This window comes from Phyllobates terribilis, unplaced genomic scaffold, assembly GCF_046119375.1.
Source record: "Phyllobates terribilis strain yellow unplaced genomic scaffold, ASM4611937v1 Scaffold_2__4_contigs__length_985480577, whole genome shotgun sequence".
Classification (NCBI taxonomy): Eukaryota; Metazoa; Chordata; class Amphibia; order Anura; family Dendrobatidae; genus Phyllobates; species Phyllobates terribilis.
In genome coordinates this window covers 798,148,965-798,167,886 of record NW_027362762.1, presented here as the reverse complement: position 1 = coordinate 798,167,886, position 18,922 = coordinate 798,148,965, and positions in this window count along the sequence as shown.

Genomic DNA, 18,922 nt, shown 5'->3' with positions numbered 1-18,922 from the left:
TATTCAGCTCAACGTGCAAAAAATAAGCCCTCACCCGGTCTCAGATCTCATAAAATAGAGACGCTACGGGTCTCCGAAAATGGTGACTTTTTTTTAACAAACTTTGGATTTTTTTTTCACCACTTAAATAAAAAATAACCTACACATGTTTTGTATCTACAAACTCATACTGGCAGGTCAGTTTTAGCATTTATTGGTGGTAACATGGTAAAACATGGTAAAAAACAACTGTGGAATTGCACTTTTTTTGCAATTTCACCGCACTTGAAATTTTTTCATGTTTTCCAGTACATGATATAGCAAAACAAACGGTGTCGTTCAAAAGTACAACTTGTCCCACAAAAAATAAGCCCTCACATAGCCCTATTGCCCCCACAGTCCCAGCCACCTAGTATCACAGTGCCCCCACATACTATTAATACCACCACAGTCCCACCCCTACATGCACACAATATAATATGCCAGTATGATGCCCCTACTGTCCCCCCACACATTATGGTGCCCTACAATCCCCATACATAGTATGATGCCCCCTGTGTCTTGCTTCTCTGCAATATGACCTGAAGATCTTTGAAGGTCCTATATTTTCAGACGGAATGGTGGAGCATACTGTATATCTGTCGACTCCTTGATTAAATTGAACAGTTGGAGTTGGGCCATACCCTTAACATCTCGGGACAGCTCCCCAAATTTGGAACAGAAAATCCCACTGAATCCTGGACAGTTGGTATGTACAGTGGTGGCGAAAAGTATGGGCACCCCTGCAATTCTGTCAGATAATACTCAGTTTCTTCCTGAAAATGATTGCAATCACAAATTCTTTGGTATTATTATCTTCATTTAATTTGCTTGCAAGGAAAAAACACAAAAGAGAATGAAGCAAAAATCAAATCATTGATCATTTCACACAAAACTCCAAAAATGGGCCAGACAAAAGTATTGGCACCCTCAGCCTAATACTTGGTTGCACAACCTTTAGCCAAAATAACTGCGAACAACCACTTCCAGTAACCATCAATGAGTTTCTTGCAATGCTCTGCTGGAATTGTAGACCATTCTTCTTGGGCAAACTGCTCCAGGTCCCTGATATTTGAAGGGTGCCTTCTCCAAACTGCCATTTTGAGATCTCTCCACAGGTGTTCTATGGGATTCAGGTCTGGACTCATTGCTGGCCACCTTAGAAGTCTCCAGTGCTTTCTCTCAAACCATTTTATAGTGCTTTTGGAAGTGTGTTTTGGGTCATTGTCCTGCTGGAAGATCCATGACCTCTGAGGGAGACACAGCTTTCTCACACTGGGCCCTACATTATGCTGCAAAATTTGTTGGTAGTTTTCAGACTTCATAATGCCATGCACACGGTCAAGCAGTCCAGTGCCAGAGGCAGCAAAGCAGCGCCAAAACATCAGGGAAAACAAAAACAGTAGGAGCGCCAATGGTGAAGAGCCTGACGTTTGGGGGGGGGGAATGAAGGGGGAGATGTTGTGATCACTCACCTGGTCGTGTTGTGCAAAGGAGCCCCGCACAACAAGGGAAAACGCTTCCAGGTGGGAGTCTGTAAGATGATCACAACTTAGCAGGAACTGTTGTAGGGAGCTTCTGTCTGCTTCAGCGGTCACATGACCAGGACCGTGTGACCGAAGTGGGCATTCCACAATGACATCACGGCAGGTCCTGTAGTAGGCTAGTTGTAAACAGAGCAGCTTCCACCGCTCTCCACAAGGGAGATTAGCAATCAAGAAAGAAGGAATTCTGCTGTGTTAGTGAAGCGCTAGAACAACTAGACAGTGGATTAGGTTATAACACACAAACCTTTTATTATTTAGTATGCTCTCTAACGCCACGACGCGTTTCGATAGCAGACGCTATCTTCCTCAGGTAGATCCACACTGGGCCCTACATTATGCTGCAAAATTTGTTGGTAGTCTTCAGACTTCATAATGCCATGCACACGGTCAAGCAGTCCAGTGCCAGAGGCAGCAAAGCAGCCCCAAAACATCAGGGAACCTCCGCCATGTTTGACTGTAGGGACCGTGTTCTTTTCTTTGAATGCCTCTTTTTTTTCCTGTACACTCTATGTTGATGTTTTTTGCTAAAAAGCTCAACTTTTGTCTCATCTGACCAGAGAACATTCTTCCAAAACATTTTAGGCTTTCTCAGGTAAGTTTTGGCAAACTCCAGCCTGGCTTTTTTATGTCTCAGGGTAAGAAGTGGGGTCTTCCTGGGTATCCTACCATACAGTCCCTTTTCATTCAGACGCCGACGGATAGTACGGCTTGACACTGTTGTACCCTTGGACTGCAGGGCAGCTTGAACTTGTTTGGATGTTAGTCAAGGTTCTTTATCCACCATCCGCACAATCTTGCGTTGAAATCTCTCGTCAATTTTTCTTTTCCGTCCACATCTAGGAAGGTTAGCCACAGTGCCATGGGCTTTAAACTTCTTGATGACACTGCGCACGGAAGACACAGGAACATTCAGGTCTTTGGAGATGGACTTGTAGCCTTGAGATTGCTCATGCTTCCTCACAATTTGGTTTCTCAAGTCCTCAGACAGTTCTTTGGTCTTCTTTCTTTTCTCCATGCTCCATGTGGTACACACAAGGACACAGGACAGAGGTTGAGTCAACTTTAATCCATGTTAACTGGCTGAAAGTGTGATTTAGTTATTGCCAACACCTGTTAGGTGCCACAGGTAAGTTACAGGTGCTGTTAATTACACGAATTAGAGAAGCATCACATGATTTTTCAAACAGTGCCAATACTTTTGTCCACCCCCTTTTTTAGGTTTGGTGTGGAATTGTATCCAATTTGGCTTTGAGACAATTCTTTTTGTGTTTTTTCATTGAAGACAAATTAAATGAAGATAATAATACCAAAGAATTTGTGATTGCAATCATTTTCAGGAAGAAACTGAGTATTATCTGACAGAGTTGCAGGGGTGCCAATACTTTTGGCCACCACTGTATGCTTATTCACCTACGGTGTAATGCACATATTTATATGATATATGATAGTTTACTAGGACACAGACTATTTGTCAGTTGTCCTTTGGATTCCTGTCTGCTTTTAGATGATTTTAACTAATATGAATGTTTGTTTTGTTTGGTCTGTATAATTGCAATTAATAAAGATTGTTACATTTTGCATATCACTTGGATGTGCAATGCTCAACTCCTTAAAATAATGTACGCTTGCCTTTTTTTTTATTATCATTTTTGCCTTTTAATGTATTTTGTTTGGACTTAGCATTTAGATTATGCTGAAACTGCAAATCCCGCCCCATATCTAGAACTTTCTAAGTGGCAAAAAAGGTGCAATAGAGTATTAGTAATGATAGATATGATTTTGCCTATTAAACAGTGAATATAGTAGTTTAGAATATTAGTATTTTTGGATTTGTTTTTTCTGGTCCTGGGTAATCTCTTTAATGCATAAAATGTAAGGTATAACTAAAAACTCCACTGAGAGAAAAGTACAAAGAATGACTCGAGCTCTGCAAGTTAACATTTTTAACCACAGTGCTGCCATATATCGCTGTGTTCGTTGTCTGAAGAACATGAAAAATTATTTTGTTAAGATAAAACTACAATAAATTGTTACTGCCTCACATCATTACCACACCTTTTGTTAAGTATACTTAAAATGATCTATATCATAGCAAGTGCCATTTGCAAGAATATGATTCAAAGAGGTCAATTTATTGGATACAATATCTTAGAGTATGAAGGCACCAACGTAAGTGTTCTGTCTGTAATTTTGCAGAAAATGTCATTATGATACACATTATGGAAAATCAATTAAATGGTACCTGTTACCAGGTAACCTAAAAGTACCACCTTTAACCCATCTTACACATCACTCCAGCAATCTGTATAAAAGCGCTACATGCCCATGCAGAGCCATGAGAATATAATTTATAATTCTCCCGTGCCATATGCTTATTGGGACAGTCTGGTCCAATAGGTGTCATAGGTCTGTGCTCTCCTCTCAATATCCAGCTGTCACACAGTACTTTGGGACTGTGGGCGCTAACCAGGTCTCTAGAAGTAGGGGCGTAGGATTACTCCTGAATGTAGAGACACTGGGTTCACGTGCCTTACTATGCTCCTAGAACAACCCTTATCTGCCCCCTCCCCCACCCAGGGAGGTGGGAAGTCGAAATAGGATATATGTATAGGATAACACTAACCAGACAAACAAGGGAAGACGAACAGGGATAAATGAAAATAACTATAATACAAAATACACTCACCAAACAACAGAGTGGAATACAGGGGAGGTAAAGGAAGGAGAAACCAAATAGGAGAGGATGAGGATGTGCACACAAACAAAACTCCAAGCAACAATCTCCAGAACAAACCTCCAAACGCCAACTCCAGCCACGAACTATACCTCCAACTCCTAACCAGGCAGTAAGGACTAACACTGGCAATTCCTAAGTGCCAGAGGCAAGCATATATAGGAGAGGGCCAACTTTGAACAGCTGAGACAATCCAAGTAGGAAAGCTCCAGGAGCCTCAGCTGAACAGATTAAGCCTTGCACTGCCAGCAAAGAAAAAAACTGCACTGTTTAGTAAGATGGTGAAGTACTTCTAACCAGTGTATGAGTTCGTGAAACCATACGCTGTGATTTTCCGGACCCTCTCTGTTTCGATATCCTCGTAACACCAGCCCTCCTGTGTTGAGGGATGTGGATGATATGTCCTACGTCATTTACCCAGTGCGGTAAATCTAGAATCTGTGCAGTTAAAGCACATACCTGCATAGGCACACTTCGCTCTCGCCTCCTGAGAGAGCCAATGAAGTGAAGTCAATGCTGGTGCATACGCATTACAAAACTTGGCTCTGTCCAAAGGAGGGCAGAGCGAAGTACACCTGCGCAGGCCTGGGCTTCAAATGCACAGACCTCAGATTTGCAGCGCTGGATGGATGTTGTAGGAGACGTCATTCATGACCATTAAAGGCCAGCGATTGCCGGGAGAGAGGAGGCGCCAACACAGATCTGTGACACCCATGGGACTGGACCGTCCTGATTAATATACGGCATGGGAGAATTATAAAAGGTATTTCATGGATCTGAAGGGAAGCAGGACTTATACACAGATTGCTGAAGTGAAGTGTAAGAGGGCTTAAAGTTGGTGCTTTTAGTTTATAAGGGGAAAACCTGATGACAGTTTCCTTTTAAATATTATATCAATGAAGAGGGATTCTCTCTTTTAACTTCCATTCATTCTCATAGGCAACTCAGCAACTCTAAACTTTGTATTTTGAGTTTTGTAGTTTTATCTCACAAATATCTAAATACAGTAGAAAAACAAAAAGAATCACAACTGTACATTGGATACACTAGTACTATAAAATTACGGAAAAGAACATGATCGACGGTCCTTTAAAGCATATATAGAAGTATTTGGTGCAGACCTGCCTAATGGGCTAACCCATGTATAAGAAAAGGTTTGCAAAAGCCCACACCTGGCTGAAGTGTTGAATCATTGGATTCAATTTCCATTTGATTTTGCATTTGCTGTATGTTTATTATTGTCGTGCTCTTCACTGACAGAGCATTGAGAAATGCATAGACAAATACACTTACTGGCTGCATTTCAAAGCATATGTACAATGTATGCAATAAAAAATGAAAAGACAATAAAGATAATAAATAAAAAAAAATTAAATAAGTTTGACATTTTCTGGACATTGTTGTCATCTACACATGTAACTAATAGAACTTGCAGATCGGTAATGCTTCACATTTCCATAAAGTCATAATGGTTTAGCTCATAAAAATAGTTCAAAGAAACATCTAGAAACCAGCACATCTGTATTCCATACATTAATTTCTAAATACTAAGTAAGCTGCGGAGAAAGCAACTGAAATGAATATGTTATACAATTCTAATATGAACGTGCTATATAATTCATACTGTAATTAATAGTAAATATGGGAAAGTGATTAACTCCTGATAGTGAATGCTATTTTTGTTCATTCAATGACATTTATTCTATAACAGTATTTGAGGCAGATCAGTGACAAAACAATTGACAGATGTAACAACACATGTAAGAATCATAACAAGCCATGTGACATCATCAAAGTAATTTTCCAGTGCAATGCTCCTTTCTGCTCCAAATGATAAAACTGTCTGGATCTGTCAGTCAAATGCCATTACTCACTGTCTCTGTAATGACTTGTTTTGTCTCCTACACGGCTTGTCAAACTTTTTTTCTTTTGAGGCTTCACCACATAAACTAAGATGACACCTCGGCCTCATCATTAGGTCTCATTCATTTGTTCAGACATTTGGGTTTTTCTACATAAGAAAAAAAAATGACTGTTTTCCATCAGTGTGTTGGGTCCGATTTTTATCAGACTCAGCCATTAAAGTCTTTGGGGATCTGTTAAAAATGGACGAAAAATGGAAGACACAGGGGGGCAGTCACATTTAACTACTCAAACAGCGCGAGTCATATTGGATATACAGTATACCCTACAGACCGTTTCCCCCAAAGGATTAAATAGAGAAATAGATTGGAGCCATTAACCAGCTAACCTATCCTTTTTCTTCAACAGACTAACTGAATGCATTTGACCTTATAAGTGAGTTTCCCTCCCTCCCCTTTGTCCCTGACAATATACTACCCCACAACATATGTACTGATCCCACGATTAATCCCTCACCCTCAACCACCATGTTGATACAGTGATCCACATTAACTTTAATTTCTCCTTCCTAATCCCCCTTGCTGTCACATGCTGGTCGGATCTCCCTGACCACTGTTCACAGCAGTGCTGCCCCAGGCTGTTTTCTCTGTATGTTCCCCTGACAACCCCTAATCAACACATATGGCCAGCGGCGATGCGCGCTTGCGCCGCCCGAGGACCGCTTTGTTTATGATTTCCTTGACAGCACTGAGCCGGCTCTCCCCGCAATACTGAGTCCAGTGTGAGACGTCACTTCTGTGGCCATGCCCCGCCCGTGACGTACTTCCGGCTCAGCGCTCAGTGCCGATATTTAAACACGGTCCACCGCACTTTACCACAGCCCACGAATGCAGTCAGGCGCAGCAGAGCCGCCCCCATACCCTCCTGAGGAGCCAGAAATGGGACCATACCATAGACGCTGGTAGCGTTCCTTGCACTATTATCCAGGTATTTGACTAAGCAACGCAGGCCCTTACCCTCATGGCTGTACACCACAGCATGAAATCCTAACCTGGTTATTTACGTGTGTTTCCAGATCTACACAGGCTGGCTCTCACAGGGACTTATAGAAAGGTACTACCAGCATACATCTCCCCCCTCAAATACTCTATAATGACCCCGACTTATATCCTCTTAATGTTATAGCTTTCTATTGGATAACCCCCATCATTACTCCCTCTCATCTCATTGGCACACATCCAAATCTTGACTAAATGTAAGGAAATTCCTTTTAGGTACTCTATGATACTTCTGCTTGCAAACAAGTGTATATATGTACACTGCTCAAAAAAATAAAGGGAACACTTAAACAACACAATGCAACTCCAAGTCAATAACACTTCTGTGAAATCTACCTGTCCAGTTATGTAGCAACACTGATTGTGAATCAATTTCACATGCTGTTGTGCAAATGGAACAGACAACTGGTAGAAATGATCGGCAATTAGCAAGATACCCCCTATAAAGGAGTGGTTCTGCAGGTGGTGACCACAGACCATTTCTCTGTTCTCATCCTTTTTGGCTGTTGTTTTGGTCACTTTTTCATTTTGCCATTGCTCTCACCACTAGAGGTACAGTAGCATGAGACGGTGTCTACAGAGCAACCCACAGAAGTTGCTCAGGTAGTGCAGTTCATCCAGGATGGCACATCAGTGCGAGCTGTGGCAAGATAGGTAGCTGTGTCTGTCAGAACAGTGTCCAGAGCATGGAACAGATACCAGGAGATGTGGAGGGGGCCATAGGAGGGCAACAACCGAGCAGCAGGACCGTTACCCCCTCCTTTGTACAAGGAGGCACAGGAGGAGCACTGCCAGAACCCTGCAAAATGACCTCAAATGTGTATGTGTCTGCACAAATGGTTAGAAACCAAATTCATGAGGGTGGACCTTAGATTTGGCCAAAGGTTCACCTTCCAACAAGACAATGACCCTAAGCAGACACCTAAAAAAACAAGAGTGGCTTCAGAACAACTCTGTGACCATTCTTGATTGGCCCAGTCAGAGCCCTGACCTAGACCCAATTGAGAATCTCTTGAGAGATCTGAAAATGCCTGTCTACCAACATTCACCATCCAACCTGACGGAATTGGAGAGGATCTGCAAGGAAGAATGGCAGAGGATCCCCAAATCCAGGTGTGAAAAGCTTGTTGCATCATTCCCAAGACTCATGGTTGACCTAGCTCAAAAGGGTGCTTCTACTCAATACTGAGCAAAGGGTCTGAATACTTATGACCATGTAATATTTCAGTTTTTCTTTTTTAATAAATTTCAGCCAAGATGGAGTGCAGAGTGTACATTAATGAGAAAAAAAATGAACTTTTTAGAATTTACCAAATGGCTGCAATGAAACAAAGAGTGAAAAATTTAAAGGGGTCTGAATACTTTCCGTACCCACTGTATTTGTAGACATAGCCTCAGGTATCAGGGGCCAGGGCTATTTTTTTTATCTTAATCCTGATTATTTGCTTAAAAAGCAATGCAGAGTACACATTTTTTTCTGCTCCATTTGCTTGTTGGCACTGCAGAATACAGCCAGATCTTTTCCATATTACAGTGATAAAAATCCAGAAATTTGTAGTCAACGTGGAAAATATTGGCCTCCATTTCAATTTTGTTGCAGTGTGTCGGTCAAGCTATTCACACGAGGTCGCTGTGAAGAATAGTATTAGTAAACTACAGGCCCGCAATTTAAAAGCATGGTTCACCATCAGACGTATCACATATAACTGTGTTCCAAAAGCAGCCATTTCTGGCTTCCATTTACATTTTGTTGCAGTGTCAGTGAAGCCATTCACACGAGGTTGTTGTGAAGAATAGTATTAGCAAACTACAGGCCCGCAATTTAAAACCATGGTTTTCCATCAAATGTATCACATATAACTGTATTCCAAAATCAGCCATTTCTGGCTTCCATTTACATTTTGTTGCAGTGTGTCAGTGAAGCTATTCACACGAGGTTGTTGTGAAGAATAATATTAGTAAATTACAGGCCTGCAATTTAAAACTGTGGTTATCCGTCAGACGTATCACAAATAACTGCGTTCCATTAACAGCCATTTCTGGCTTTCATTTCCATTTTTGCAGTGTGTCAGCGAAGATATTCACATGAGGTTGTTGTGAAGAATAGTATTAGTAAACTACAGGCCTGCAATTTAAAACCGTGGTTCTCCATCAGACGTATCACATATAACTGCGTTCCAAAATCAGCCATTTCTGGCCTCCATTTCCATTTTGTTGCAGTGTGTCAGTGAAGTTATTCACACGAGGTCGCTGTGAAGAATAGTAACCTACAAGCCCTATGTTTAAAACCGTGGTAAAAGCTATTTACATGAGGTGACATTTTTGTTCAAGATTATTGCAATTGTTTTTGTGATGTATAACCCTTTTTCACATTTAAAGCACCATGGAATAAATGGCGATAAAGTAATAATAATAATGTGGTCAAGACTCACATCTACTGAGACTGGACCATGTGGAACACAGGGTGGTGGTGGCAAACTGACTGGAAGCTTTATCTGCTATCCAACCAACAACCTTTTCACACTGCTCTGGCTTCAATAGTGGTGTTCCGCGGCCCCCCAGAAATTGGGACAGGAAGGTAGTTCGACATGACGTGGGTGTTTGTTGTGCTCCCTCAGCAGGCACAGTTTCATCTTGTCCACGGCCTCTGCGTGCACCATCACCATAACATCCACTTCCCCGTCCCTTGACACACACCTTGCCCATTTTAAAGGGAATCTGTCACCACTTTGGAGTTATCAGACCTCTAATATGGGCATACAGGGTATAGAAAAGTAAACCTATACATACCTGTATGGCCCATAGTAGAGGTCGGAATGCAGAGAAATTTGGTTTTACCTCCTTGGTTTTTCACAGGCTTGGCGTCCCCCGGACGCCAAGCTATCCCTCCCATCTGTTTATTATTCCACCAAATCCCCACCTATGTACACGTTTACCATATTTCCCCCTCTCCCCGCACATCACAGGGCCCTGTGACGTGCGCTTTTTTCCCTCACCTCCCGGCGCATGCGCAAAGTGCAGCTCACAGGGAGCGCGCTTTGTTTCCTCCCGGGCCTGTTTGGCTGAGCACAGTGCCACAGTATATAGATTTACTTTTTTATACCCTGTATGGCCATCGTAGAGGTCTTATAACTCCAAAGTGGTGACAGATTCCCTTTAAATGGAGTTTAATATTTGTCACATTGCCAAAAATGTCTTTATTATTACCGCAGTAATATAGGATCACATCTGATGAGATGACCATAGTTTTAGGCAGTGACCGGGGAGTCAGAGATGCTTCCAGGGGTCTTCCCCATGCTGTTCCCATGTCTTTTCAGCACTGTATGAATGTGTCTAATCATGTCTCACACATCACATGGCCAGATAAGATAGTAAAATGTTAAAATTACATTTCCTGATGAATGCATTTTTCACCGTTGAAAGCAATAGCCCAAGGTGTGGAGGAGCATTTTTGTTTTTGGTTATTTATTTTGCCTTATATACAAGTCAATACCCTGGAAAGGATGTTCCTTAACATTTTTACAAAGGAAAATCCATTTTGGTTTAGTTTTTGTATGTTTTATTGTGAGTCCGTAAAAGTGGCGTAATACTTCTGACAACATTGTTGACAGCAGTGACCTGGAAGTCTGAGATGCTTCCAGGGGTCTTCCCCATGCTGTTCCCATGTCATTTGAGCACTATTCCCATCGATTTGGGCAATTTTTAGGCCCTCTGCAGACCGCCGGGGGGAGCCGCCTGAAAAATGCTCGAGTTTCCCATAGCATTTTTGCCCGAGCACTCGAGCATTCCAATTTGCTTCAAACGATCAACGAGTGCCAGAGCATTTTAGTGCTCGCTCATCACTGCTGCTGACTTGACAGATGTCCAGAAGGCAGTCATTGACACACTCCACAAAGAGGGTAAGCCACAAAAGGTCATTGCTAAAGAAGCTTGCTGTTCACAGAATGCTGTATCTGAGCATATTAATGGAAAGTTGAGTGGAAGGGAAAAATGTGGTAGAAAAAGGTGCACAAGCAACCGGGATAACCGCACCCTTGAAAGGATTGTTAAGAAAAGGCCATTCAAAAATTTGGGAGAGATTCACAAGGAGTGGACTGCTGCTGGAGTCTTTACTTCAGGAGCCACCACACACAGATGTATCGAGGACATAGGATACAAGTGTCACATTCCGTGTGTCAAGCCACTAATGGCGAATAGACAACGCCAGAAGCATCTTAACTGGGCCAAGGAGAAAAAGACCTGGACTGTTGCTCAGTGGTCCAACGTGTTGTTTTCAGATGGAAGTAAATTTTGCATTTCATTTGGAAATCAAGGTCCCAGAGCCTGGAGGAAGAGTAGAGAGGCACACAACCCAAGCTGCTTGAGGTCTAGTGTCAAGTTAATACAATCAGTGATGGTTTGGGGAGACATGTCATCTGCTGGTGTAGGTCCACTGTGTTTTATCAAGACCAAAGTCAGCGCAGCCATCTACCAGGAAATTTTAGAGCACTTCATGCTTCCCTCTGCCGACAAGCTTTTTGGAGATGGAAATTTCATTCTCCAGCAGGACTTCGCACCTGTCCACACTGCCAAAAGTACCAATACCTGGTTTAAAAACAACAGTATCACTGTGCTTGATTGCCCAGGAAATTCACCTGACTTTAACCCATAGAGAATATATGGGGTATTGTCAAGAGGAAGATGAGGGACACCAGACCCAACAATGCAGACGAGCTGAAGGCTGCTATCAAAGCAACCTGGGCTTCCATAACACCTCAGCAGTGCCACAGGCTGATCGCCTCCATGCCACGCCACATTGATGCAGTAATTGATGCAAAAGGAACCCCAACCAAGTATTGAGTGCATTTACTGAACATACATTTCAGTAGACCAACATTTCGGATTTTAAAATCATTTTTCAAGCTGGTGTTATAAAGTATTCTAATTTACTGAGATAATAACTTTTGTGTTTTCATTGGCTGTAAGCCATAATCATCAACATTAACAGAAATAAACACTTGAAATAGATCACTCTGTCTGTAATGACTCTATATAATATATGAGTTTCATTTTTTGTATTGAAGAACTGAAATAAATTAACTTTTTGATGACATTCTAATTTTGTGAGACACACCTGTATATCTGCTAATATATTAATTCCACTCTTATGCCATAATGCTAGATTTTAAATATGGGATATGAAATTCTATAGACCTAATGTAAATATTTGTCAATGAAATAGACAGATTCCTTCCAGCCCAGTTGTTCCAAGCATATATAGTTTCCACGATAGTTGATAAACAAGGCGAAAAAACTGTTGGCTTTAGATATTCAATTTCAAAGAGTTCTCCTTGTAGAACCCCTGTTAGCATAAAAGGATTCAATTTGCATCCATCTATGAGAACCTTCTTCCAACCCCCAATCCTTTGTTGAGTAAAGAATAGCAGCTTTATAATATGCCAAGACATCGGGAACTCCCATAACCCCCAAACTAAAAGGAAAGGAAATCAATTTTTTGAGACTCTTGTTTTTTTCCCCACTCATATGAATTTTCCAATTAATACTTGAAATTTGTTAATCAGCTTACGGGGAATTTATACATCTAAATAAATATACTAATTTGGGAAGTAAGGTAATTTTAAAAGCATTTATCCTAGCTATCCATGATAGTGGAATCATTCAATATCTTCCCAGTTCCATTTTAAGTGAGCTATATATGGGGTCAAACGTCCCCTGTACCAATAGATTTGTAGATGTAAGAAATATACCTAGATATGAAATTCCCTTTTCAGCCCATTTAAAGCGGAATAAAGTCCCTATCTTACTGTTAGTTTGATAGGGAATATGAATGGGAAAAATTAATGACTTAGACCCGTTAAGTTTATAGTACGAAACAGTGGACAGATTCACCAAATTTCTATTAAAGGGGTTGTCCACTACTTTTACATTGATTCCCTACCCTTAGGATAGGGCATCAATGTATGATCAGCCGTGGTCCCGCATGCGGCACCCCCGCCGATCAGCTGTTATCGGTGCTGGCGGCGGCCACCGGCCGGAAGTGCTCACCTGCAGGGCTCCGCCGTCAAGTGGTAGTGGCCACCGCGGTGTACTGCAGATCCACCTCCTATTCAATTCAATGCCCTACGGATAGGGCATCAATCTAAAAGTAGTGTACAACTTCTTTAATGACCTAGAGAGGTGCACATTGATATAACATTGTCCGCATATTCACTAATATCTTTGAAAAGCACTAATAGAACTCATAGGCAAAAAACTGACGAGCCCGTTGTTAAAACGGCCAGAGTGCTAGTAACATCGGAGTGCTAGTAACATCGGAGTGCTAGTAACATCGGAGTGCTAGTATCATCGGAGTGCTAGTAACATCGGAGTGCTAGTAACATCGGAGTGCTAGTAACATCGGAGTGCTAGTAACATCGGAGTGCCACGTTTCTCCATAGATTGATTGCCACTCGTAGGAATAACAGACACCGGTGCTCTCCTCCAATTTTGGCCAGGGTTTACATGAAACATAGAACCCATATTCTCCTGTTTTGGACCCCACTCATCAGACATTTGTGACATATACACTGCTCAAAAAAATAAAGGGAACACTCAAATAACACATCCTAGATCTGAATGAATGAAATATTCTCATTGCATACTTTGTTCTGTACAAAGTTGAATGTGCTGAAAATCACACAAAAATCATCAATGGAAATCAAATTTAATAACCAATGGAGGCCTGGATTTGGAGTCACCCCCAAAATTAAAGTGGAAAAACACACAACAGGTTGATCCAACTTTGATGTAATGTCCTTAAAACAAGTCAAAATGAGTCTCAGTATTGTGTATGGCCTCCACGTGCCTGTATGACCTCCCTACAACGCCTGGGCATGCTCCTGATGAGGTTGCAGATGGCTCCTGTGGGATCTCCTCCCAGACCTGGACTAAAGCATCCGCCAACTCCTGGACAGTCTGTGGTGCAACGTGACGTTGGTGTATGGAGCGAGACATGATGTCCCAGATGTGCTCAATCGGATTCAGGTCTGGGGAACGGGCGGGCCACTCCATAGCTTCAATGCCTTCATCTTTCAGGAACTGCTGACACATGCCAGCCACATGAGGTCTGGCATTGTCCTGCATTAGGAGGAACCCAGGGCCAACCGCACCAGCATATGGTCTCACAAGGGGTCTGAGGATCTCATCTCTGTACCTAATGGCAGTCAGGCTACTTCTGGCGACCACATGGAGGGCTGTGCGGCCCTCCAAAGAAATGCCACCCCACACCATTACTGACCCACTGCCAAATCGATCATGCTGAAGGATGTTGCAGGCAGCAGATCGCTCTCCACGGCGTCTCTAGACTCTGTCACATCTGTCACATGTGCTCAGTGTGAACCTGCTTTCATCTGTGAAGAGCACAGGGCGCCAGTGGCAACTTTGCCAATCGTGGTGTTCTGTGGCAAATGCCAAGCGTCCTTCACAGTTTTGGGCTGTGAGCACTACCCCCATCTGTGGACGTCGGGCCCTCATACCACCCTCATGGAGTCAGTTTCTAACCGTTTGTGCAGACACATGTGTGGCGCCCCTGAGGGTTCGGTCGCCACAGAGGTATTGCATCTCACCCAGAGGTGTGGTATCTCACTCTTAGGTAAGGAAGGAGTATGGCTCAGGACCCTAACACTGCATCCACTACACCACATTTCCGGGGGACAGGGCGAGATTGCTCCTATGGGAGAGCACAGTCCCTGATCCCTGGCTGGAGTGGGGAGGAACCACTTAGAGAGGGGGAACTATGTAGTGGATGGGTGGAGGACATAGATCCTGGGAGCACTGGGGTAGGAAGTATAAAAACAGGGAACCATCTTGGTTCAGTGAGTTAGTGGTGGAGAGTGAAAGTGACAGGAGCAGAGGCTCTGCATGAGCTCTGCTCCACAGGCGGGCCAAGTCAGTAGGCCTGAGCCTGAAGGAGAAGGGAGAGACAGGGGAGCGGGAGAGGCTCCAGGACAGGAACTGAAGGGACCCTAGGGGTACGGGCCGTGCAGCAAGCCATCCGTACGCCCGCTGCTGCCAGGAGGTAGGGGGGTCAGGCCAAGAAGGGGAACCGGGTCCCCCAGCCAGCAGAGACTACAGGACTCAACTGGGAACCGGAGGCTGCAGCACTTCAAGTACAGCAGGCCGTCCACACCAGCCACTAGGAAAGTAGCCGCATAGGGCCAGGGGACGGAACACACGTCGCCCGCTATGGCCCGAGGACAATGGACAGAGGTGCCTCTAGGTGTGAGGTACAAGGAAAGAGGCCAGAAAGGACACACAGAAGGGGGTCCTGAAAAATACTCCGGAGTTACCTGAGGGTCGACCGGGCCCCACACTGCGTGAGCACAGGACGCCGTGGGCTCTTACACTGGCCCTGTAAGTGGAACTGTTTAAACCGTGAGTAAAGGATCTGGGACTGCATCGTGTGGACTCTGTGATTATTCTTGCACCGTGACACCTTGCACCATCACCACCATCATCCACTCATGCTGCCCTGAAGCTACACTCCACCTGTGGGGAGTCACATCACCTTGCTGCACATACCACCAGCTTCAGCGCACTGCCCCGCAGTGGCGGTTACCAATAACCGCAATCCACAGGTGGCGTAGTCGGACATTGATATTAGTGCACATAGACTACCCTGGTTTGACCGCCCTGGGTCACGGACCGGGTCACCGCCACGGTGACTACAACCCCCCAGCATCTAGAAGGCCCGGCTCTGGGTATCCCCACGGCCCAGGAGGCGCGTCACATGCACATTTGTGGCCTGCTGGAGGTCATTTTGCAGGGCTCTGGCAGTGCTACTCCTTGCACAAAGGCGGATGTAGCGGTCCTGCTGCTGGGTTGTTGCCCTCATACGGCCCCCTCCACGTCTCCTGGTGTACTGGCCTATCTCTTGGTAGCGCCTCCAGCCTCTGGACACTACGCTGACATACACAGCAAACCTTCTTGCCACAGCTTGCATTGATGTGCCATCCTGGATGAGCTGCACTACCTGAGCAACTTCTGTGGGTTGTAGAGTCCGTCTCATGCTACCACGAGTGTGAAAGCACAACCAACATTCAAAAGTGACCAAAACATCAGCCAGAATTGGTACTTAAATGTGGTCTGTGGTCCCCCCCCCCTGCAGAACCACTCCATTATTGAGTGTGTCTTGATAATTGCCAAAAATTTCCATCTATTGTCTATTCCATTTGCACAACAGCATGTGAAATTGATTGTCAATCAGTGTGGCTTCCTAAGTGGACAGTTTGATTTCACAGAAGTTTGATTCACTTGGAGTTATATTCTGTTGTTTAAGTGTTCCCTTTATTTTTTTGAGCACTGTATATTGATATACCATAAATGTCATTCATTTTCTATTAAATGCAGAGAGACATTAATCAGTTTGATTTTTTTTAATTTTAATTAATAATTATATGAAGGATGAAGAGATGTTCTTTGTGGGTGTGCTTCACCTTCTGCAGATGTTTTATAAATTTCCTATCAGTATGTCTTTGGAATGTGGGAGGAAACCGGAGGACCTGGAGGAAACCCACGCAAACACGGGGAGAACATACAAACTCCTTACAGTAAAGCTACAGTGCTAACCACTGAGCCACCGTGTTGCCCTGTGAGATGGTACAAGTTCTTGCACACAAGTACAGCTCTGATGGTGGACCTGCTGTACTTTCTTCAGGGCGCTAGATGTGGAGGCTTTCTTCATCAGAGCTGTTTCTCCTGCCCTGGTGACACATTGCAAAAAGGCAGCTTCCTTTGATAGCGCGAGCAGCCCTGGATAATCCACGCCGGCAGGATGATATAAACTGGCGGAAGCGAGAACCTATGAGAAGAGATGTAGAACTAATGTAAGTAATGGGACTCCATATTAGAGGATACTTATGGGGTGTCACTGTGACAGAACAGTAGAGGAATCTTATCCATACAGAGGTACGGGATCATTGTCAGTCATCATACATATGACCGTCCGACCACTGACAGATAACATCTGCTCCACATGACCTATTCTCACTGACATCAGACAACATGGAGCTTATTGTCACACTTACCTCTTCTGCGTTCTCCCTCTTCTACGCTTTCTGCTTTTTGTTGTTTTCTCTGTTTCTTTGCAGATTTTCTTGATGTCTGAACTGGAAAATCTTATGAGACAGTGAGAAAAAGATGTTATAACATGCTATAAGTTTAGCTTTGTATCTTTATATAGTAAAGTCATGTTATTCTTGTATCCTGCAGTCCTTGTAATCAGGTATTGTCCCTTAAGAGGGAAAATATGCCATATATACATTATATCACCTAAGGGATTGAGAATTAGATTGCTTTGTGAACTGATTAATAGGAACCTGAAGGTTTTTTGAGTCTCATCATTTGGTGTCTCCCTAAAAACCTTTGGTTCCAATTCATCAGTGCAATTACTTTGGTTTAAAGAGGTTGTCCGGTCCAAACCGATAAGTCTGCTGTCACTCTGTGTGATGGCAGACTTATGAATCCCCCCAGCACACGCACTGTGCGCTGTGGGGATTCCTCGGTTTCTGAGCTGGGCCAGAGCCCGTCCAATGGATGTGGCCTCGCTCCATATACTTGCTCAATATAAGTGTATGGAGCGAGTTCCTCACTGGAGTAATTTTTGTGGGGAGGCGTAAGCTATTTTTCACATGTGACTGATTTATTAGAGGCATGCACCTTGTAATGAATCAGGCACTTCTGGGTCCAGCATACCCCTGCATCAAGACTGGTGTGAACAACGCTGGCCTTGATAAACGCTCCCTTATTAATACGACTTTCGTTGCAGCATACCACAGTATTATCATATAATCACTTAGATAAAACTTTGGTGTAAATTTAAGGGCAAAAAGAGGTACAGTATAGGCCCATATTGAGCCATGGGTGCAGTTTTCAGGAGTAGTTTGGCACAAGATGATATGGCATCTTAAAACTTTTAATGTATGACATAAAAGAGTGAGATTTTACACATTGAAGTGTTGGACTGTTCACTGCTTTAAGGGCACAAATAAGAAGTAACTTTCTGAGTCTTCCTGTGCACATTCACATTACACTTTTAGATCCTAGGCTATAAGAGGATGTCCTATAGAGGTGTACATACCTGGCAATGTGGACGAGGATGACTCCCTGCCGTCAGCAGTGAAACACTGATTGTCGCCATCAGTTCTAGAAGAGGAAGGTTCTTCCTGCCTGTAAGTAAAAACAATGGAAAAAAGGAAATACACCTGTCTGGAAGGCCAATTAGGACAATAAGGAATGGTATACCCTGATCAGGCCCCTTCTATCAGCAATAATGAAGGATCACTAGTAATATTGACCTGAAATGTACAGGAAATAAATGGCTGGTCGCAATGATGACCGGTTGTCACCAGCGTTATCACGAGCCAGACCGCAGTGATCAGTAATCATGGGGTGGTGGCTGCTGGATTTAGTCTTGTGTTACACGTGTCTTGTATTTATTATTCTGATCATATATCAGAACTAAACCCTGTAATAATCTACTGACATGTCTGACTGTTTGGTGCTGATCTCTGGGGAATTCCCTGGAGGTGATTTGGGATCTTCCTTGTTCATCATCCTGGTATTGGTAGAACAGAGCTAAAACACACAAAGAAAAAAATATATATATTTGTAAACTTTTTTTTCATTGAAGCTTTTATGGATTTTATTAGTCACACACTTACTTT